This window comes from Kogia breviceps, chromosome 8 (genome assembly GCF_026419965.1).
Source record: "Kogia breviceps isolate mKogBre1 chromosome 8, mKogBre1 haplotype 1, whole genome shotgun sequence".
NCBI lineage: Eukaryota > Metazoa > Chordata > Mammalia > Artiodactyla > Physeteridae > Kogia > Kogia breviceps.
In genome coordinates this window covers 93,065,273-93,090,183 of record NC_081317.1, presented here as the reverse complement: position 1 = coordinate 93,090,183, position 24,911 = coordinate 93,065,273, and the positions used below count along the sequence as shown (strand labels likewise).

At 40.7% G+C, this 24,911-nt stretch overlaps 1 long non-coding RNA gene across 1 annotated transcript in view; it reads left to right on the top strand.

The window, feature by feature from the left end:
* The window catches only part of LOC131760910 (uncharacterized), a 562,803-nt gene that overhangs the window by 362,970 nt on the left and 174,922 nt on the right, over positions 1–24,911 (top strand). Inside the window, exon 4 of the long non-coding RNA XR_010841623.1 lies at positions 16,125–16,328. This is a non-coding gene — a long non-coding RNA (uncharacterized lncRNA). The remainder of the gene's footprint in view (positions 1–16,124; positions 16,329–24,911) is intronic.

Below are 24,911 nucleotides of genomic sequence, written 5' to 3'. Positions count from 1 at the left end.
CCATGAATGTGTGTTGAAGGCAGGAGGAAGAAAGAAATGGCAATGAACAGAGCATGAGATTTTTGAGTAGAAAGAAGGTAGGCTGAAATCTAATTTCTCCCAATAATATGCTATGAGATTTAGAGTCTCAGTGTCATTTTTTGAAAAGGAAGACACTTATCTAAAATATTTATTGTGATAATTAATGAGATTATAAAAGTGAAAGAGCTTTGCAAACTGTAAGATGCCATGAAAATATTATTATTATTATTGTAACAAAAATATAAGGGTTTACTAAATTCAGAGCACCCTATCAGTATTAGCAATTGAAATAGCACATCAGATTTCTTCTGCTACTCTTAGCTCATGATGTGTAATCCAAATATATCTGGCTTCCAAGCACTACCCCGCCAATATCCACTGTCTAATCTGGTTTACCAATATTATTGATATGCTTTCTAGGACTTCATATCTCCTGTGACCCTATCATGAGAACCAAAGACTTCCACATTTTGGCAGATGTTGCGCCTGACATATAGAAGGACTTAATACTAATTAACTATTGATTGACTGTTTGACATGGGTATTGGCATTTCTTGGGACTTGGGTGAGGAATTGACAAAAATCACAAAAATCACATTAACTGTAGTTATAATTCACTGTCTTTGTCTTTTTCATACAAGTTGGCATATGTATTTTCATCAAAGGCAGTGGTAGTGACTCTCAGAGTAAGGTACTAAGCGGGTGAAAATATCTTAAAAGGATAAGCAGCTGTAGTGGAAATGCCTTTTAATTGAGGGTTAGGAAAACTGATTTTTCTCGCCCCCACCTCCACCTCTGGCTGTGAGAATCTGAGCAAGTGTCTTAACATCTTTACATCAGTTTCTTCACCTTTATAAGAAGAGATTTAGCAAAGATCTCAGGGGCCTTCCCAGCTCTGAAAGTGTATGATTCTAGGTAACGGAATGAAATCTCAACACTGAAAACTCTTAAAACCACCCAAATAAATGTTAATAAAATTTTAAAGATAAAATGGTAATATCACTGTAAAGCAGATTAAAGTTAAAAAGGAGTCTTAACACATTTTAAAAGTAATTAGTTGAAAAAAGCCACCACATGCGAAAACTAAGACCCAGCCACAACCTGAGAGCTATCAAAACAATGAAAAACTTCCCTGAGCTTCAGTTGACTTTCAATTCCATAAAGAGCTGAACAGAAAAGGAAAGAAAAAGTTAATTAAATTCTTAGTTTTTTAAAACCAGGTAAAACAAATTTAGTATCACAGTAAACCACATTTTAAATAGTACACAGACATTAGAATTAATCTAGTACAGTCCATGGGCTGCTGGCAGTGGAGGCTACCAGAGCTAAGCCTGCCCTTGGAATCCCGCATGTCATCTCAAATGACAAGGCACTTGGGGGGCTACGTGCAGCTGGCGAGCCAGGCACTTCTTGGCGGAAGTCCCCAGGCTAAGCCCCTTCCACAGCAGTTCCCCAGTTCAGCGGGAGCCTGGAGCTTTCACAAACTCCTGCTAGTCAGAGGGGAGGGGTATCAGACACGGCTGAACCCAGCACAATTTCTCCTCTCCGGTTGATCAGAATTGAACATGCTGACAGCTCCACATACCTGTTAGGTTTGGAACTCACAGCTGCTCATTTCCTGGCAGTTGATAAAAGCCTGGAGCAAATATGTCTGAGAAGAGCTTTGGCAATGTGTGAGAACACTTGATCTAAGCCCTCTGACAGCCTGGAGAAATGCTGAGAATGCCTTACGCAGCTTGTTTGCAGAAATCTGCAGGACTTCCATCTTGCATCTAGGTTTACAAAGTGGTTACCTATGAACAGGAAGTATGAAAACAGTGAGGCAAGCTGGCAGAACAACTTGAATAAACACCCTGATTTATCCTGAACTATTCTCTCTTCCACCTGAACAGAACCTCCTGTCTCTGAATTACCTTTTATTTGGATAGAGATGGACCATACTGTGTAGGGACATAAACCTCAAGGGTACACCAATCATTCATTTGTTCAACAAAACATTTATTGAGCACCTTCTGTGTGCCAGGCACTGACCTATGCACCAGTGAACATTTTTTTTTTTTTTTTTTTTTTTTGCGCGTTACACGGACCTCTCACTGTTGTGGCCTCTCCCGTTGCGGAGCACAGGCTCCGGACGCGCAGGCTCAGCGGCCATGGCTCACGGGCCCAGCCGCTCCGCGGCATGTGGGATCTTCCCGGACCGGGGCACGAACCCGTGACCCCTGCATCGGAAGGCAGACTCTCAACCACTGCGCCACCAAGGAAGCCCTACCAGTGAACTTTTTGGTACAGATTTCCAGAATATCCTTTTTTATTATATACCTTCATTATACTATTTATGTTCTAGCACCAATATCCATAACAGACACAAACACACAATACTTCAAAATCAATTCACAATGTGTGTGTACTTTGACGCTAATATATCCAGTCTAGATTAGAGAATATTCACTTGAAAACTGCAGTTGTAAATTTGAATTCATTATTTGTTGTCCAATCCACATTATAACAACACTAAGAGAAATTAAGATGTTATTGTGGGAACTGCTAACCAAATATGAAGGGAGATTTGACATCCCAAGTGCAGGAAAATGGTATGGATGTAAACTTAGAGTGTTCAAAAAAGCGTCCTTTTCACAGTGATGTTTAAACTGAGCCTGGAGTATAAGAGGAGCTGGCCACGCAAAGGGAGTGGAAGAGAGAGAGCATTCCAGGTAGAGAGAACAAAAGGTACAAGGGGACAGATTTCAGAGGGAGAACAAGTGAATGATGTCATGTGATGCAGAAGGGTGAAGGAGGAAAAAGTGCAGGAAGAGGCTGGAGGTGTAGGTGGGGAGCAGAATAAGGGGGTGATGTCATCAGATTTTTATCTTAAAAATGCTGCATTGGACTTCTGGTAAAAAGCCTGTTTACTATAGTGCCCAGTTTTTAACCTGTTAAAATAATCCAAAGAACATAAATAGTGAAGAAAACTGCCTCTCCAACAAATATAGTTAGAGCTACAACTTCCAACTCATAGGCAAAAGAGGATATCTGCCAAATCAGTGAATTTGGGATCTGTTTGAAGAAGGATGCTGAGAGATGATATGTAACCCTGCGGACCTCAACATGGTCCAGATTTCTCTAAAAGTAAATGAGATGGAGATCAGTTGTGAGTCAGGGATTTTGTTGTGAGCCAGACCTACCTCCTATCTGGGTTATCTGCTCAGCTGAAATGGGCAAACAGTGAAAATTAAGAAAAAGATTCTCTTAATATCTTCAGAAACAATGTGTCTGGACCAAAGCTGTCAGCTGCTCCAGATCACTCCTCTGCCCCAACCATACACATCACTTTTGAGCAAACAGAAGGCTAGGTAGAACTACCCCCTTCTCAAAGGACAGGTGAATAAAAGAGACCGACTGTGGGTCCTATGCATAGACACTACAAAAAATAAAAGAATGAGGAAAGTGAAGAAGTGAAAACCAGCTGAGAAATTCACATCTGACATAATCATTCCAGCTATAAGAGAAAATTACTCCAGAACGTAGAAAAAAATCAGATAAATACTTTTTCAACCCTCAGAGACATTTAAAAAGAACACAGCCCCATTGAAAAGGAAGGCACAACAGAGAGATAAGGAGCTCAAGGAAGAAATTCTAAGATGGCCAAAGGAGAAAAAGTGAGCTAACAATGATAGGAAAGAAACTGAACACACAGTAACAGTACTATGGAAAGATAAGTCACCTTTGAAACTGCAATAACCAGAGCATGAGTAAATTCAGGAAAATGGAAAGAAGATATTTATAAATTGTTAGAAAGAAAAACTATGGACATGGAAGAGAAATGCCAACCAACATAAGCATATTAGAGTTTCTGGAAAAGAGAACATGAGACATACATGCATTGCAAGATATCATAGAAGAAAACTTCTATAAACCAAGAGCTGAACCTGCAGGAAAACAGAGCACTCATTCCAGAAAACAAAAACAAAATACTCAGAACAAAAAACCTTGAAGCATATATTGAGTTATTGTGATGATAAAGAGTGTTGTCACTGTAATTTTTATTCTATGTAAAGTATTACAAGTAAAAAAAATCAACTGGCCTCTGCTTTCTCCATCATGACATTCAATGTCAGAAAACTGGTACACTGTATGCACAGCTATAGAGAATATTCTACACAAACATTTTATATCCATCAAATTATTATTTACATATGAAGATAATAGGCAGATATCCTTTAAAACAAACAAACAGAAAAAGGATTCAAGGAATGTAGCAGCCATGAGCCCTTCTTGAGAAAAAATATCAATCTATAGACAAAATCCAGTGGATAGTCCTGGGACATAGACCACAGTACTGATTTTTTCCCATGTGTCCTTGCGTTCATTTATTTAATAATAGTAATATAAAAGCAGTGGGAGAAGCACTAGTAATAATAATAATAGCAGCTACCATTTATTTGATGCTTCCTAAATGCTAGGCACTTTACACTCATTATCTCACTCAATCCTTACAGGGTCCTAAGGAGTAGTAGTATTATCACCCCATTTTATAGTTGGAGAAACACCTAAAACTCAGGAGAAACAGAGTTTTAGAGCTAGTAGGCAGCAGACCCACATGTTGATGCTTCATTTTCTGACTCTTCCATTTATATCTTTTATCACTTCAACCTCTGTGACTTTTTCTTGTGCATTCTGAGAGATTGCCCCAAGTTTACCCTCCACATTACAGATCTGATTTTCTGAAGTTAGTTCTGTTCTTTACTGCCTTTGCCAATTATCAAATTACTGTAGCACTGCCTTTACATATATTATTTAATTAACTACTTCATTAAATATATATTGTCTTACCATCTCAACTTTCATCTCTTCTTTCTTTGCTCTTATTTCCTCAAGGGTATAAGGCAGACTCTCTCTAAAATTTACTTCCATGACCTGAATGAAATATACATTTTAAGAATGGCCTTTCTGTATCTCTGGGTGCTACATTTATCTTCTATGTTGTAGAAAGTTTTTTAATAGTCCCTCTGTGGTGTGTGCGTGTGTGTTTATATCTGAGTATTTTGTCCTGTATTTGCCCCAAATTAAGGTGGATGAATTCTTAGGTCTTACTTGGATGGACTTAATCTTTAAGTCTTCAACTGGAGGGCTGGTTGACCATGTAATCTTAGCTCAGGGATGCAGCTATCAGGAGAGATCTTGTACCAGGGGAGCTTTATGTTGACAAAACTTTCTGCACCCAGATCTCTTTCTGTCTTGGCCTCCATTCCACATAGGTAGAGTATCTGTGTCTGACACCCCTCCTGTCTTACACATCAGGGAATGTCTGGCCATATCAGAGAAGAGCAGAACCACTTTGGAGAGGCACTTGATCAGGGAGAAACCCTGCTCTTTTGGGCTTTGTGCTGGGTGCCACAGGTTTCCCCTGGGCTGCCAGCACAGGTGATTCTCAAAGATTTTTCTGTTTTCAAGTGAAGAGATCCCTGCTCTCTCATGGCCCAGTCTGGCCTCTTGCATGAACCCCTCAGGAATTGGGGGTGCCCTTTGCCTTGGAGAGTTCCTTCAATCAGATGCCCAGTTGTTCAATTTGAAGATCAGAAACTCCTCAAAATTTGTGATATGTGCTTGAGATTCTACTCTGTCATCACAAGCGATGTTAAAAATTTGTCATTATATAATTTCAGCTGGTTTCTTAAAGGATCTCAATGTCTATATTCCCAGCAATATCTTTCCCTCCAACATCCTCCCAATATTTTAGCTTTTGACATCTGCTCCTGGTCCCTCAGTTGGGGCAACCTCATCAGATGTTCTTCTCTGGCTTACTGGATTCAAATCCACTCACAAGTCCTGGCTCAGTACAGCCTCGTAAGGCCAGTATTTGTTGCACTTGTGGAGAGAGCTCTGCCAAGCAGAGTTCAGTGGCACCTCTAACTGGATAGTTCTGTACTCGCTTCCATTCAGGCTTGGAAAGTTTGGACAGATCTCAATTATTTATTAAGATCTTAATTTATATTACATTTTGAATAAGATTTTATTTGAGATAGATCTTAATTCTTTGTCATATTTGCTTCAATTATTTCTCACTTATCTGCTTTCCTTTTTTCTTTTCTTTTTTAAAAATTAATTCATTTATTTATTTAAAAATTTATTTATTTATTTATTTTTGGCTGCATTGGCTCTTCACTGCAGTGTGCAGACTTCTCATTGTGGTGGCTTCTCTTGTTGCGGAGCATGGGCTCTAGGCGAGGGGGCTTCAGTAGTTGTGGCACATGGGCTCTGTAGTTGTGGCTCATGGGCTCTAGAGCACAGACTCAGTAGTTGTGGCACACAGGCTTAGTTGTTCCACAGAATGTGGGATCTTCCTGGACCAAGGATCAAACCCGTGTCCCCTGCATTGGCAGGCAGATTCTCAACCACTGTGCCACCAGGGAAGTCCCCTTCCTTTTCTTTTAAATGAAAGTGTTCAGCTCAGGTTCAAGATGCTTTGTGACCTAAAAGGGATCAGGGTCTGGAGGGAATCAAAGTTAATTTAGAAGTTGAAAGCCCATGTCTATGTTTCCGTGGCAGAATTGAAAGTGACTAAAAGGTTCTGTCAGTGTGATTCAACCCAGCTATTTTGTAAAGCCCCAGGCAGGGTGATGATGGGAGAGGACACCCAGAAATAGCAGCCTCGTCAATCATGAGTACAGCTTATCAAGACCACAGTCAATTGAATAAACCTGTTCTACTTAAGTCTAGTTGTGCTAGGGTTGTGACATGCCCATGGATAAGGAGAGAATTTTCTCAGTAAATGATCAGGGTGGAACAGTTGCACCAAAGGAAAAGCTGATTCCCAAGAAGGGGAAAAAAACCAGGCTAATGTTTTATGTAAAGGCAAAACTGGAAGTTACTGGGCCCTGTATATAGCTGTTTCTCTATTAGAATTGGATTCCAAAGAAAAGTGACTCAACCATTCTGGTGGCCTGAGGCCTCTGAACCAATTATCAAGGCATGAATGTAATGAGTGATCAAGCACTCTATAGTTCCCTGCTTCTCTACCAGGAGGCTTTGGCAAGGCTCCCAGCAGAAGGTTCTGAATGTTTGACAGGACGAAGTGTCTTGTGAGCACCAAAGGGCTGTTCTGTTCAGCTAGCAGAGAGAGAAGCAGCTATTTGGAGTATAAGGAGGGCAGTGATGGGGGCAGCTGATGCAGGGCAGGTGCTGATAGCAGTGCTTGGGATATGGAGTTGTGTTGACAGAAGTCGCATCAGCAGACCCCAGAGCAGCAGGCAGGCGCTTGTGTGAGTTGCCCGGATAAAATGCTCCTCTCCCAGTAAACTTCCAACATGCATGACATCTAGGTAGAAGTCAAGTGAAAATGCACTGATGCTGCCCACTACCAGTGGAGAAACAGCAACTGGCTATTTTGCTTTGCTACTTGCAAACAGTCTTTCAGAACCCAGCCATTCGTAAGTAGTAGAATTTCTGTACTCAGGCAAAAAACCAAATAACTGAAGGCTTTTTATTACAGGTATTCATTCATGTGGCAACCACCATATTTCTTCAAATGTAAGATAATATTGGTTGTATGATACACAATTATTCCACTTACACTAAGAAAGAAAAACACTGCCATTTAAACTATGACATACTAATGATTGAAAGTTGCATCCTGATTTCAGAGATGTTTAAAAGTAAAAAAAAAAAAAGTGCATCTGAGAACTGGTTCAATACTGTGTATGTCAGGCACTGTGCTAGGCATTGAACTTAGGGCTACGGACAAGATAGATTTCAAGAAACTTAGAGTCTGGGGGGAAGATAGATGCTGAAAAAGCAATTACATGTGTGATTGCACTTGCTGGAGGAGCACAGGAGTCTTCTCCAAGAAAATGACACTAAAGTTGAGCCCTGATGGGGAAGCAGGAACTAGCAAAGTGAAGGCAAAGGTAGAACTTTCTAGGAAGAGGGATTAACATGTGCAAAGGCTCTGAGATGGGGAAGGCACAATGTGAGCCAGGGTGAAGGTAACTGGAAAGAGAGTCAGGCAAGGACAAATCACACGGGGCATCAAACCCACATTAAGGAGTTAGGTTTATCTAAGAGAGCAGTAGGAGACCACAGAGAGGGTTTAAAAGTACAAGATCAGATTGTGTTTTGTAAAAATCACTTTACTTGTGTTCATATGAAAGAAGCATAAGAACAGGTACAGGGAGATGAGCTGGGAGATTTTTGCAGCACTTTAGATAAGAACAGATAATGGTTTATAATGGCGTACTGGCAGTGTGGATGGAAAGTAATGAAGACTAGAGCATACCTTAAAGGGACCAACAACTGCTCTGGTTTGCTTGATTTTTTTTTGGCAAGGGGGAGGGGAGTCCAGCTGGCATCCAAGGAAACAAGAATATGGACTAAAGAAAATTCCAGCTGCAGACGGAGTCAGCTTCTGATTTTCCTGTGTTAATTATGACTTGCTTGGAAAACAAAGGTTCTTTACATTTGGATTTTTCATAAACCAAGATACACTGCTCTACTGGGGCAAAAATGATTCCAGTGTTTCAATCATAAATCCTCCTCCTCAGATTTATTTAATTACTTCTCTAGAAATTATTGCCATGACCTTAGATAACTTCATGTTTATGACCATAAATTGTGAAGTTTTGTATATTGAATTATGTTTTAAAAATTTTAGAAGCATCCTAACAGAAGCAGTCACTTAAGGAAGCTTTTAGCCAGGAAGTATTTCTAATTTGTATGGGAGTATTAAGGACATGTTTATAAAATGAGAGACAATTATAGTGTCCTCAAAAAGCACTGCCCTAGCAATAAGAAGGTCTGGTTGAGTCCCAGTTTTCTTAACTCACTACCTGTGTGACATTGAGCAAGCCATCCAAATACATTTCATTTGTGAAAGAAAGAAAGGATCTCTCTACCTACCTTGCAGGGTTATATGAGCACCAAATGAGACTCATAGCAAATAATCATTGGGCTCCTATTTTGTACCAGAGACTATGCCAGGCAGAAGGGATACAATGCAATGGTGCACAAGACAGCCAGCCTCCGTCCTCAAGAAGCTTCTCATTGCAAAAAGGAAGTTGCACACTATAAACTGCTATAGACATGTAAGGTAGTACTATCATCAAATAGTTGTAGTAGTAGAATTTCTTAGCAGAGAGTGTTGGACTTTAATCTTGTTAAGGAATAATTTTCAAAGAGATAAAATTATGACTCTCTTTCAAATATGAAATAAACACAAGTCAAATATTTTATGCAACTCGCTAATTAATGAGGGAGCCACTAAGATGTTAAATCCGTTTAGAAGAGCATTTGAGAAGTATTTATAGCAATGTTAAGATTGCTGGGCTAGATACAAAACCTGTCAGTATTCCAACAGGACCGTAAATCATAACCCATTGAGGTATCTGTTCCACCAAACAAGAGTCATTTGCATTTCTGTCAGACAAAAATCTACCAATAGGTCTAAAAACAATCCACAGGCAAGACCCCGCTAAAAGGGTCTATGGCCACAGAGTGGAGACTATGTCAGGAACAAACAGTGAGCACTGGGGCACTGGCTGGATGAGGATATTTCAGAGACCAGATATGGCCACAGTAGGAAGTGGGAAGAGGAGTTAGCCTGGTGTCATCTTGGATTCCCCCAGGGAAGACTGCCTGGAAATATAATAGGAAGGGCCTCCAGATACTCAGGAGCTGAAGTGGTCTTCACTCACCTCAAGGGACCACAGTATAGGCCACAGAAAGGATGTCTCTGAGTCACTCTTGAAAGCATCACGCAGGAGACAGAATTAGCTATGGGACTCCACCCTGCCCAAAGGACACCACGGCTGATTGCATCTACACAGTTAGGGGAACACCTTCCCTGCCCCTCACTTCTTTCTCTCTAACCCTCTCTCTACTTTCCCTCATCTTATTTCCAACCCCATGGAAGCCAGAGACAGCTCAGGGAGTGGCTAAGAAGCAGAAGAGCCACGTGGGGAAAGACTAGGAATGAAGCTGATCTACCACAGCCACCAGGCCTGAGGCAGGCCAGGACTGGGGGGAAGTGGAGAGCTTTCACTCTGAATGAAGCAATGTTTTGATAGTTACATGTCAACTGGTCATTTTATTGGCTGAAAGGAAAACATCTTTGTGATTAAAAACATCAGGATTTTTTGTTACCTGAGAGTGCCCAGGAAGGCTGAGGGACTTACTTAGATCTTCATCCAGGGACAGAGAAGGAATAGCCCTCACACAGGCCAGCGCCTTGGCCCTGAACGCTCGGGACACAGTGGAGGGAGGCTGGGTGTGGCTTCAGACGCCTTCCCTTCCATCTTCTGGGTGCTGAGAACTTTTGGTATGGGCGAGGGAGGAAGGAGAAGGAAAGGGCAGATGTCTCTTTATATAACTGGGTACAGTTGTGGCCTTCTGGGCTGGCTGGCTGCTAGTCTATCTCATTTTCTATGGTTTTGGTGAGGACAGTAGTGGCTCCAACATGTCAGCTGGAAAGGGACTCATGCCCAGGCAGCAACCTTGTACATTAAGGATCTTTTGAAAGATTCGACAGAAAATTCCAACTGAACCCCAGCTGGTGGCTTTCCTACTATGTTCCTCTGATGCAGATGCCTCTTTGTCCTCTCTGTGGGGGCAGTCGGGGCTGTAGCCCCCGGTTACACCTACACAGATGGGGAGACTATCTCTCTTTTTCTCATTCAGGTTACACAGCCTAAGCAGTGATAAAGCAATGAGATGCCAGCCCCTTTTCTTGTAGGCACCTCCTACCTTCGTGAATAATTAGAGAGGGGAAGCACGTTACTTCAAGATGGTCTGAGAACAGGAAGGACCTCCTTAACCTTACTCAGGAAAGGGAATAGCCTCTCTCTGGGAATGCAGCGCCTCCCACAAGGCCGACCCTCTCTCACCTCCAGGTCCTTTTGCCGTGTGAGCCAGGGGTTATGGGTGGAATGGGGATGGGTGGGATAGCGGATTGTGGAATTAGCACTCTCAATAAGCCCATGTTGCTGTGGCTGCACCCCACCACCCAAAGCCTCCTTGGAGAGATTGGGACTGAGAAAGTGGGACACAAAGTGCCTTTTGCTCACCACTCAGAGCCTTAGTTGTAATGCTGGGGCAACTTGCCAATCCTGTTCCAGTTGCCAATGAAGACTCCCAGAGACAGCTGTAAAAAGCCCTGGCTTAATAGTCACGTCTGTACCATCCTTTGCCAGCAGTACCTGTAGCCCTTCATTCATAAAACCATCCAAACACTTTAAAAGTCCATTTATGTTTCTTGTCAGTAGTCACTCTTGAGTTAGCATACACCGTACATTTATCATCTACTGGGTGAAATAAGAGCTACTGAGAAATAACCACTAAAAGAAATGATGGAGAGAATTCATCCTCTGGACAGTTCCTTTATATAAAGGTCAGTTGACTATCTCCTATGCCCTCCCTTTGCAGGTAGGAGCTGCCTGTTTTAAGAGGGCAACAATTCTTATGTTTGTATGTATGCAACTCAAACAGTAATGATTTCTTGGATTAGCTTAAATGTGCCTATTTCTCCTCTGTGACTAATTAAGCTGAATCCTGTGCGTACAGGAAGCTGTTTGGCATTTGCCTGTATCTGTGCAGACCTGCTGTGTTTGATTACCCACCATTAGTTCATAGCGGTTGGACAGACCAGCCAACTTCCAAGATTGTCTCAATTATCAAGATACATTGTCACCTTTCTGGCCAAGTTTTAACATCTTTACATAATCCTTATAGAGAGCGTGTGTTTTAAACTTGGCCTCATCTGGAGGATTAGTGAAAACATTGGGTGCTTCCTCCTTAGGTGGCTAACGAAGGCCCCAGAAACGACAATACTACAAATTACTTTAAAATAGTTCCTATTTTTATGAATTCTAAAAATACTCTTTCATTTATATTTTCTTCCAGATTTACTATGTCCCTTTCCAAAGTGAAGAATTAGAAAAAGAAAGGTTTTAAATACCAACCTTATTAGACTAACAATGCAACATTTAAGAAGATGGGTTAAAAATGCATCTATGAGTTATAAATAATGTATAATATGGCTGTATAATATAGTGCATACTATAAAAATGCTGCTTTTTTCTCAGGGGGTAATTTTTTTTTTCCACTTGTGGATACATATTAAAGTCCTAAATCCTGGTGGTGAGATCGATGGTCAGAGCTCTAATTGGGGCTCTCTGGTGATTATCTAGATTGGCAGCTGCTGTCAGTCAGCTTCTAAAGAAGTTTCTGAGCCACTGATTAGGCTGCTCCTGGAGATGTTAGCCCCCTAGAGACAATGTTAAGGCTCCCACTCACAGGGGAACCCTTAAGAAGAGTAGAGCTGTAATTTTCCAAGTTGCTGGCTTACCTGGCAACATACATGCCCCAGCTTTCTGGCTGAGTCAACTCAGAAGGATGATATCATAGCATAGAGTGGATCCACGTTATTTTATAAGCAAAACAACACTACAAGTCCCATGATGGCTTCCATTAAAGTAAAACAGTAATACCCTATGTATTTTTATAGAGCATATCACAGTTTTATTTTATATCATTGAATCCTACTGATAAAATAACAATGTATTGCTGTTCTTTTCTGGGTGGAAATATACAAAATTCACAAAATTTCTCTCCCCTTGGTGCATATCATACTCTTTTAGAACCACTCTTCTCATGTGAATTAAAAATCCAAACCATTTTTAGATTAATTTAACATTTTATAATGGCTTAATCTCATTAATTCAGATCCCACTAATTTAAACTTTATGATAACTCAAGCAGGATTGGGCTAAATTTATTTTTCCTTCATCCTTGAATTATGGTGAATAATGATAAGAAGTGTTCTGTTGGTTAACAAATGAGCTGCCAGCTTCCCATAATGTTAAATGTACATGTACTTTCCATATGACCTAGAAATTCCACTCATAGGTATTTCCCTAAGAAAATAGAAATATATGTTCACCCAAAAACTTGCATACAAATGTTCAGAACAGCTTTATTTGTAATAACTAAAAACTGAAATCAACCCAAACGTCCATCAGTAGGTGAATGGATGAACAAATTGTGGTATATCTGAAAGGTGGAATATTACTTAGCAATAAAATAAAATGATACATGGAGATGAATCTCAAAAACAACGCTAAATGAAAGAAGACTGGACACAAAAGATTATATGTGTTTTCATTTATATGAAATTCTAGAACGTGCACAATTAATTTCTAGTCACAGAAGGCTGATCACTGGTTGCCTAGGGATGGAGGTGGAGCTATTGACTGGACAGGACACAAGGGGATATTTTGAGGTGGTGGAAATGTTCTATATATTGACTGAGGTGGTAGTTATATGGGTGTATGCATTTGTCAAAACTCAGCTGTACACTTAATATGTGGAAACTATTGTATGTAAATTACACCTTAATACATCACACTTTAAAGAAGCTACATGCCATTATATATATCTTCATTAATAACAAAAGTTCTGTTCTACCCCTTGTGCTTTCTGTGCTTCCCCTCTTTCCAATTCTTTTTTGGCAATATCATTTCCAACATTCAAAAGGTATAGGGAATTCCAGCTTAAATTTAACAGATATCTTATAAGACAAGAAAAAGAAGATTCAACCCCTTCCACCCTATACCTAATAGGTCCCCAAATTCGACTTATCCTGATTCCTAAATATTTCTTACATTTCTACCCTATTGCCTAGCTTCACCTCCACTGCCTTAATTTAGCTTTCCATTACCTCCTGACTGGTCTCCTTCCTGCTATTATTTGATTTGAACAAAAGTGTCCTCCACAACACCTTCCAGGTTCCAGAAAACAAAATGGTACCTAGAGGCGTTATGGTTGAGAAGGGCAGGAAACTTGTAGGGGGAGAAATAAGATTAAGGGTAGAACTGGATAGGGTGTTGGGGGAAGCTTGATGAAGTTCTTTTATGCTTGCTTCTAGGATTCCTAGGATCAAGATGTGATCCTGAGTAAGCTGGATGGTTTTCAATGCTGTTGATGTTTTCCGTGTTTGTTTCCTTTAGTGTGTCAGTGAAGCCCCTTTGGAAAGTATTAGCCTATTTTAGTATGTTCAAGAGAAACGGGGAAAGGACTTGTGTTCCCTGTGGGGCTGGTAGGGAAGGGCCACAGGAATCAAAAGCAGAGAACCCCAAGAGAGAGAAGATACTTGGAGGGGCAGAACCAAAGCCCAAAGGTGTAGCATCCACCCACCCTTTATAAGTTTCTTCCGAGTCACTGCTTTTCTGCCTGTCCCTAAGAACATTCTGTCCTGTATGTATTAAGGGAGTGATTTCTTTTCTGTCTGCATCCTCACTTTCTTCTCCAATTGCCAGAAAGGTTGGTGGTAGTGAATGGCACCCAGGAGGAAAAAGGTGACGATTTTAGCCCAGCTCAGTCCATTGTAAAAGGTCTCTAAGAGCACTTCCCATTGCTGAAAGTGCCTTTTAGCAAGACTCAGGAAAGGATAGCCTCCAGTGAGAGACTTCCCATCGATTAGACACCTGTCAGAAGAAGCACGGGCCCAGCTCAGAGATTTCCACCTTAAACTTTCGAAAGAAGCCACTTGCTAAAGGTCCTGGAGCTGGGGGTGCCAGAGGAGCCACTAAAAATCAAAACAGTGAGCAGAAATGGAATTTGACTTTTGGCCCCAGGGGTAAGAGAGATGGAGATGAAAGTTGACAGCCTCCTACTTGACAAGGCCTCTGTGGAGTGGAAATGGGTGACTCACAAATCAGAATGGCACTTCCTCTCCACAGGCCATCCTGTGAGCAAAGCCGAAACATCTCCACCAAGACCCTCTATGCAGACACTCCCAGGCCCGCTGACTGGAGTATTAGCAGGCAGGCTCTCCACCCCCAATGCAGGACAGGTCTTTGGGGGTACAGCTTTAACCTCAAAGACAACCATACATTCAGCCCAGCAGATTCTTCTCCATAGCCAAGGAAGCAGTGTATGTTTTATCACAGGGAGTCCTTGGGCATGAGCCCTATTTTTAGAATATCTTCTAGACCTGGCTCGGCTACTGATAAACTGAATGAACTTGAACTTGAGTAAGTCACTTAGACTTTGGGGGCCAGAGTTTCCCTAAGTATAAAATAAAAGGAGCTCTTTATTTTGTGGAAGAGACGAACATGTTAGGATGATGTTAGAAGTCAGTGATAATGTGCAGGGAATCCAGAGGAAGAATAGGCTAATTCCATAGAGAGGAGGTGACATGTGAACAGGGTCTTGAGAAAACTGTAAACGCTTTCCAGACAGGCAGAGAGAATATTCTGGGCAAGGTAACACATTCCTAAAGGACTGGAGGTAGGGGAGAGGGGAAACTTTGATGGGGGTTGGCGGGGAGAAGCAGTCAATTCGAGAGCATTGAGAGTGGGGAGGAAGCTAGAGGTGTATTAGATATAGAATCAGTAGGTGGTACCCAGTTGAGTATGGCTTCTCACACTCAAGAGAGGATGGCCTACTGGCTCCTGCCTGAGTGACTGAGCAGATGATGGTTTAATTAAATAAAACACCCAAAGCAAAAGGGGGTGGAAAAATGATGAATCCAATTCCTGACAGGTTGAAATAAGAGTATCCATAGTTCAACCAACTGCCAGGTCCAGCAGACGGCTTGATAAACAGGTGTAAAGAGCAGAGGTGTGGTTGAAGCTGGAAATGTAGGTCTGGGTGTCATCAGTTTACGTCAATCTAGATCATTTCAAAGTTCCTTTCTAAACCTAAAGTCATAGGACCTGTGATTGTAAATTTTGTAAAAGGGAAAGTCCAAAAGTAAACCTTTCTTCTCTTCTTGGCATATTGTTCTAATGAGATACTGGGTATGAGTCTCCCCGCCCCCCTTTTTGTGGTGTTTATGTGCCACAACAGGGTGCTCTTAGGATTCTTGCTACTGAGTTGTGTTTTCTTAAGTTTCTTTCAGCTATTAGTTACAGGATTTTAGACAGCATAGAATGGTTTCAGCCCAGATAATTAAACAGCAATTGGACATCAATGATGAGTCCCAAAAAGGTTTTGGAAAAGTCTCAGCAATTCTCATTGGTTATCAATAACTCCTCATTTTATGTGAAATAAAGTTCAGGCTCTTCAGTTTGGCATTCAGGTCTCTTCCCCTTTCTCTTTCCCTCTCTGGTCAGTGACCTTGTCATGAGCAGCCCTATGGAGAGGCCCAGGTGGCTTCCAGCCCCCCAGCCACATGAATGAGCATGGATGCAGATTCTCCAACCCAGTCAGCCTTCAGGTGACCGAAGCCCTGGCCAGCATCTTATCTGCAGTCTTGAGAAACCCTGAGCCAGAAATACCCAGCTAAACCACTCCTGGATTCCTGACCCACAGAAACTGTGAGTTCAGTGCTTATTGCTTTAACCTCTACATATTGGGGGTAATTTGTTAAGGTCCGATCAGGAAAACGAGAAGTGTGCTTTTCTGATAATATGTAGGAAATGGGCCAGGAAAGGCCTGGAATGATTTCAGCAGTTTGGAAGGAGAGCCCAGCAGAGTGCTGAGAGCCTGGGTCTCCTCCTGATTCTTTTGCCTATTCAATGACCATGAAAACTTCCCATCTCCTGTTTGGGCCTCAGTTTCCTTACTTGTAAATGGAGATGGGAGGTTTAGTTCCAGGCTCCATTCTAAAACCCCTACATATGTGCAGCACTTTACAGTTTGCAAAATGTTTTTGTATGTTGTTCAGGACCTGGAAATGACAAAGAATAGTTTCCAAAACTTGAAAAAAAAGGAAATAAGACTGGCTTTTAGGAGTTAAGCTTCAAAATCGGCACATATGGATTAGGACAGATATATACAAAATACCTTAAAGCAATGTTTGTGTCCTTCTGACTTGCTATAAACTGAACCAAAAATACAATTACTTTCTTCTTATCAATCAATGATGGGAAATACAATGAATGGTCATTTTTTGATGCATGGAAAGCTCTGAGAAGTGTTGCTGGAATAGTAGTAAGTATTTTATTTATAACCAAGGGAAACTTAGTAAACCAATAAATGGATTATTAAAAGATATCAAGATTTGACAGTCATAACTAAAGGAGCATATTACCAGAGTTTATCAAGAACTCCAACTGGTGTCCTAATAAGATACCAAAGGCTGAGATAGGGAAGGGAATGTGGTGGATCGTGAACTCATTCCTGAAACTTCACTTCTGGTCGCATTTCATTGACAAAAGCACATCATTTGAACACATCTAAGTTCAAGACGTCACTGTATATTTATGGACAGTCCTAGTGATTCCCTCTAAAATGCATAAACATCCTTTAAAAAGTCTACATCCTTTAAAATTGAACAGTTGGCTTTGCCGTGAGAAATTGCAGTCCCCTGCTCCACTCCAAAGGGCTGCTCTCAAGTAGTAAGCACTTTGAATTATTATAGTGGTTTTTTTAAATGTATTTGTGGGGAGGAAGGTGGTCTCCACGTCTTACTCCTCTGCCATCCTGAAGGTCTCCGAGGCATTTTTTTTTTAACACCTTTATTGGAGTATAATTGCTTTACAATGGTGTGTTAGTTTCTGCTTTATAACAAAGTGAATCAGCTATACATATACATATATCCCCATATCTCCTCCCTCTTGCGTCTCCCTCCCATCCTCCCTATCCCACGCCTCTAGGTGGTCACAGAGCACCGAGCTGATCTCCCTGTGCTATGCGGCTGCTTCCTACTAGCTATCTACTTTACATTTGGTAGTGTATATAGGTCCATACCACTCTCTGCTCCACGTTTGTAAATAACACGTATATAGTTCTATTTCCTGATTTTTACATTTTAACCACCATTTATTAAATTCCTACTAAGGAAAATTCAACTTACCTCTCTTCCTCACATACGGTGTTTATGACATCATGATCCTATAAGTATTACATACAGCAGAACTATGTAGTGTACTATAGTTTCATTTTCTTTCTTGTACATTGTTTTCTTAGAGTGAATAAAGCCCTCTTTTTTTTTCATTTGCTTAGTTTTCTGTGTACCTATTATTCATTTTTCCCTGAGCTCTCAGACCAAGCTGTAAAATTCCTCTCAACACGTCCAGATACACCAAGTCCTTCATTAGTTTCTTTCTGTTCACAGAAATATCCCTCGGCCCTCAGTCCTCCTGTTCCAGCTTTCTGACAGGTCACTTTCTAGTTCTATTTACATCTACAATTCCTATTTCTTAAAAGCTGCAGGTTTCCAATCAAGAAGAGAAAAAAAAAGACTAGATCATTCTCTGTTTTAAAACTATGACACAGAGATGAAGCGTTGTGAGAAACCCAAAGTTCCAAGGACTGGCTGTGCTTCATGCCCTTTAGCCAAGGCTGCTCACTCACCCCAGCATGGCTACTGGGTCTGCGTCCTTGCTGGTCCAGCTCAGCTTCAGATACCCTCCTTTGACTTCTTGTCTCTGCTGCTTTCCAGATCTTGATGATCTGCTGATCTCCATTTTCCTGAAACCAATAATAAAAGAAGAAGAGAAAGGCTCAGCCTTTTTTGTGGGGATTCCTAAATTCCCGAGCTCTAGCCTTAGAAGCACCTCCATATTTCTTGCTCCTCCTTTGTCCCATTAGAAGCAAAATTACTAGACGTTACTCAAAAAGTGGAAAATCCAAATCATAGAGGAAAACAGTGTGAAACGTAATATCTTACGCTCCTATCTGGGAACTGATTGAATTTCTGAAAGCCCTTGAGGTGCTCCTGCCGGCAGCTGGGACTGAGGGTTCAAAGCAGAGAAACAGAGCATGTGGGGAAATGCTTTTACTTCATGATTTTCTTCTCATACCTGGCGATGGGATGCAATATGCAAGAGGGGAGTGGAATGGGAATAGAAATCTTGCGATAATGATGATAATACTTTCATACATGGTGTGGGAATGAGATTTGGTTAGGATGAGGCAGGAAGAATGATGAAAATGATTCTGAGATGCTGATGAAACCCAGAGCGGTGTGGTTCTGAGTGGAAAGCGTGTTAAGAAACCTGAAAAATTTCTGCCTGCTTTAGTCTACCATCAAGGAAATTATCTTATCCTTTGTTCCTCTTGTTTTCTGTTTTGTGTAGCACAACTGGAGATTAGAGTAGAAAAGATGTTCCTGGGGTTTTCTCTGAAAACAATGGCCCTACCCCACCAACAGGGAAAGGATTGATGCTAGGAATTACCAACTTGTAAATGAAAATTAATACTGCAATTAGCAAGGTAGGAAAATCCATCTCATTGTAAATAGTGATACTTATAGATTGTGATATCCCCCCTGGGATCACCAGGTTATTTAAAAGGAATAAATCAGGAACCACATTCAAGCCCATGAAGAATGCCAGAAATATTCAGAGCAGACATACACCTAAAACATATAATATTTTCGCCAGAGTTGTAAAACAGTTGATAAAGTCAGTTTTTTAAAAAGACACACATTTGTGACTTTTGACACTTCTTAGATGGCAAGTGTTTTCAGATTGGCTTTTGAATATCAACATTGTCACCTAGACAGCTTTCTAGCAAACAGACTGAAGACATTGGATAAAAAGATTAGTCTCGGGCTTCCCTGGTGGCGCAGTGGTTGAGAATCCGCCTGCCGATGCAGGGGACACGGGTTCGTGCCCTGGTCCGGGAAGATCCCACGTGCCGCGGAGCAGCTGGGCCCGTGAGCCATGGCCGCTGAGCCTGCGCGTCCGCAGCCTGTGCTCCGCAATGGGAGAGGCCACAACAGTGAGAGGCCCGCATACCGCAAAAAAAAAAAAAAAAAAAAAAAAAAAGATTAGTCTCACAAAAAAACGATGAGATGAATACTGCATTTCAAATAAAAGCAAGGGTCTCCAAGGATGAAATAACATTCGATAAACCTGCAGTCTGATAAAAATCTATATAATGGCCTTACATTTCTATAGCTGTCTAAAATATGGAGCCTGCCTTCACATCCATTAACTCATTTGATTCTCAAGTGTGTGGGTAAGACGTAAACGAGAGAGATGTAAAAAAAGAGAAAGATCCTCATTTTACAGATAAGGAAGTGGAGCCAGAAAGATTCAAGCTCACACTACCTCCCAGGTATTAACAGATTATGTGTATTTAATGTTAGCTGCCCCTGAATCAGAGTTGAAATGCAGCTATACTTCTCTAGGCAGCCAAAATGGGGATGCCAACACAGGGATGGCATTCTAGCCATAGTAGGGTTGTGACTTCAAGTTTATGGGTTCAAGAATGAACCAATGCAAGAGATGTAGGAAAACTACTTCCCCTCCCCCCATGAATATGGATTTAGGGATAGCAGAATTTCATCCTATTGTCCCCATTATTACACCCAAATTTGACAGATTGGTTAGGGCTCTGCTAGTTACAGTGCATCATAGCCTGCCTTGAATTGAGGCTCTACATTTATATGTGTCTTCCTTTCTGCACCACAAGAGCCCACAGACCAGCAACCAAATCCTTAATGTGTTATTTCCATCCAGTGCCCAACCCAGTGTCAGTGCTTCATAAACCTGTAGAGTTGAATAAACCATGAGAACAGATACTTTGCAACACCACCAATTGGGTCATAATGTAGGCATGCAGACTGGAAGACACTGTCGAATCCACTCAAGGGTTAGAATTGTCAGATGCCTCCCTTTTGAACCATGTGACCTGATTCCTCTCCTTTTCCATAGTTTGGTTCCATTTCTTGGGATGAAGTCAATTACAGATGACCTCCTACTTTCAAACAGATTGAAAGTGTGTCTGAAAGTCAAGTAACAAATTCATATGCTAAAAGGGAGTTTCCATTCACCAAAACTTTAAATCCTTTATCAGGAATGCCAGGCCCTGTGGCAGGGTTGGGGGAACCCTGAAAACCCCCATAAGTGGTGGCCCATGTGATATGATAGCCGCCACTCCCACCCCTGGTCCACACCCTAGACCCCATCCCCAGCCAGACTCTCATGGGAGGGCAGAACTGTCAGGGATTGGTGCATGAGCTTCAGGAGCTTCCATGGAGAAAATCTTTGCAAACTTTTAAGGGAAAAGGCATCATGTAATAATTCCCATTTTGTGTAAAAAGGGAGGAAAAAGATTAAAATAAATATATACGCCAGTATAGACGAAAGACAGGAAGGAATAGACCAAAAAAATTTTAATGGCTTTTTCTAGCTGGTTGGATTATGATTTCGGTTTTTTCTTTTCTATTTTTGTATGGTTTATTGTACTCATTTTTTTTAACATCTATAAATACTTTAAAATTTATTTTTTAAATCTACTTGTAAGATATTAAAATCATTGCTATTAAAGCTAAAATCCTTTTTGACCACCATCCCTAAATTCCCTAAGGTAATCACATCACTTTGGCATGCCTCTTTCTGGATTTTTTTCAATATATTTAAACAGTATGTACATAGAAATACAAATTATTGTTTTGTTTCTACATGGATGGCATCATATAATACATATTCTGCAATTTTCTTTCCTTGTCAGTTACATATAAATCTACCTCATTAAAAAAAAAAAAAAAAACTATTCCATCAAATAGAGACTGAAGCATATTTAGTCCAGTGGTTCTGCACTGGAATCATGTAAGGGGCTTTAATCAAACCAGTGCCCAGTCCCCATATCTAGAAATTCTGATGCAACTTTTTTTGCTTCCCCTACCACCCAGGTGACTTTAATTTTTTGCTGTTTTAGAACAGTATCATATTGTGTAACCTTGCACATATATGTGGGTGGTACTCCAGGAAGATTTTTTTTAAGGCACTTATATTGCAGTACCAATTTATACTCTTACCAGAAGTATATGAAAATACCCCATATTCTTCTCTACCTTGGATATTATCTAATTTAAAAATTTTTAAACTTTTTGCTACCTTGATGGATTAAAAAATAGTATGTCATTTATTTTCATTTTACTGATCATTTGTAAGATTTATATCTTTTCATATGTATAGCGAGGGATTGAGGATACAAGGTACCCAGTTTTATATCCCACCTCTGCCACCAATGGGCTATATGCCTTCAGGCCAGTTGTTAACCTCTCCATGCCTCAGTTTTCTCATTTCTAACATAAGGAGAATAATAATGCCTAGTTCAGAAGCTTACTGTAAGACTGACATGATTTAACATAGATAAGGTTTTAGAACAGTGTCATCACAGAGCAAGCACACCATAGATGTTAGTTATTCTTTTTTTGTCATTTGTGCTTTTTTACTGTTACTGCTTAATCAGAAAACAAAATTAATTTTAAAATATTGACCCATTCAGAGAAAGCTACCCAGGCAGGCCTCAAATCTCTCGTGGTTAGAGAGACCTTACATACTTTGTTCCTACTCTCCGTAGTAAAATGGGAATGGTAACTCTCCATCTGTTTGAAGACCAACGAGGTGAAATGCGCCTTTTGGGGGCTTTAACAGGTCAGAGGTGATGTAAGTCTATCTGTTTTCGTATCGGGAAGCAGAGTACTTTCGTCACTATCACCAGACGAGTCTGCAATGCTTCACTAGAAGCCTGGAAAATTAGGCCTGGAAGGAAGAACCGAAGGACTCTAGAGTCCATCCACCAGGCACTGTATTTTATAGACAGGACACTGAGTCCTGAAGAATTCGAGTAATTGGATAAGCTCCCACAACTACCAAGGGACAGAATCAGACTAGAGCCTAATGCCCTGGAACTTCAGGAAGCTTTGAGCTGATGTTATGATGTTATGATGTTATGATGTTATGTTATCTGCTGCCCATTTGGGCCTGGGTGAAAATGTTTGGGGGGCAGGCTCCAGTATTAATATGTATGTGAGAAATAAACTGAAGAAAATCTTTAATTGTACATAATTAAGGCAATAGGTAAGAATAATTAGGATTTGCTATTTTAGACACACTAAAAATACAAAAATATTTTTTAACTGTAACACTACTAGTTTCTTAGCCTTAGGACAAGTTCCCAAGTAATATATCACCTAGAAAATGTTTTCATGCCACAAGATAATTCTTTTTTTTAAAAAGCCCCAACAAATCCATCCATACAATTCACACTGAGATATTTGGATAAACACACACATACAAATTTGGAGAAATATCATGATTTAAATAACCAGCTAATATTTGGGGTCCCAATGTGGTTTTTAAAAAATCTCATTCTGACCCAAGGATGAAGGGGTTTGAAAAGCTCTTAACCCTTAAAAAAGAATGATAATTCAAAATAATTTTTCCCAAATGACTATGAAAGCAATTAATTTTATTAAACTGTTAGCTCTAACAAAGAATTATATATCCATGTCTGATTTTGAAGGAAAGGAATGATAAAAACCAACAAGAAATAAGACGCATATTAGCTTGTTTGATATGACTAATTATGTGAAATATTGACATAGTGTCATAAAGTTTTTTTGGTAATACCTGAAGCAGGTGAAAAAAATGTGTATCTATTATTTTCTCTCCTAAAGTAAAGCCTTCAATTAGTGTATGCAAAAGTCATCAAGGTGATTCAGCAGGCTTAGGGTGAAATGTTAACAAGAAGCTGACCAGTCTGGATGCTAATATAGGCAATGAGTCTCAGGGGTGTCATCTTGGAGCACACCATCTCAAATCCTAATTTCCATGTACCACGGGTAGGGGAGACAGTGCTGGCTTCAGCCCTTTGCATTTCATTTCTGGGACTTGAGATTTCACATCTTCTGTTAGTAATGACTTACAGTGCTGGATTAATTCCACTACTCCCCACTTGCAGGAGAAACCAAGGGGAAAGGTCAAGTGACTTGTACAAAATAAAGTAGAAATGCAGTGACCTGAAATTCAGATTTTCAGTTGATATCAAAATTTTCCCTAAGATATATAAAGAGATAGCACTTTACAGTTATTATTTGCATCGATATGAGTTCTCTAATGCTGTTTAACAAATTAGTCCCAAAAGTTACTGGCTTAAAACAACAAACATTTATTATCTCACAGTGTCTTTGGGTCAGGAACTCAGAAGAAGCTTAGCTGGGTGGTTCTAGTTTGTCGTTTCTCATGGGGTTGCTGTTAAGATATTGGCTAGAGCTACTGTCATCGATGGTAAGGCATGACTTGCTCTGGAAGATCTGCTTTCAAGATGGCTTACTCATTTGGATGGCGAGTTGGTGCTGGCTATCAGCATGAAGACCCAGTCCCTTGCCACGATGGACCTCTCCATAACACTGCTTGAGTGTCTCACAGCGCGGCACTGGCTTCCCCCAGAGGGAGCGATACAAGAGAGAACAAGGAAAAGACAGGCCTCAAAATGTGTTCTGAGGCTTGATCATACCTTCTATGATCAAGCCTCAGAAGACATACACCATGATTATTCTGATGCTCTATGGTTACCAAGTCAGCCCTGTTCAGTGCGCAAGGGAACTATTATAGGGCATGAGTGCTCATCACTGAGGATCGTTGGGGACCATCTTGGAGGCTGCCTACCTAACTTTTTTTTAAGAAGCTGTGAGTACACAGTAGAAGCATTAATATTCTGTTTTGAAGACAAGGAAACTTTTTTTTTTATCCCTAGAGAATGAAAGCTGCATTCACAAGAATGGGGATATGAACCCAGGTCCTCTGAGGCGGGTTGTGTGTCCACACCTCGCAAAAATGGTGGCTGGTAGGTCTCAGTGTAGCACAAATTCACTCCCCTCTGTGGCACTTTCCTAACTTCATAGGAAACTTTTTGATAGAGGTGGATGTATGTAGCTTAGAATGCAAGCTCTGACATACTTTAGAGCTCCCAGTTATTTGGAGGGAGCTCATGTCCAGTCCCTGTTCCCATGGCCCCACTTCAATTCCTAAGTATTACTAACTAGATAAATAGGTTTTCTCTTTCCTCCTGACCCACAAAGGTATTCTCTTTATTTCCAGTATATTTTAAGCATTTCACGTATTGTATTAGCTTTCCTATGAATTCAAAGACGAGAAAGGGATTTCATGTGCACCTACTCCAACATCCCGACAAGGAGAGCAGTATTTGACCTGACT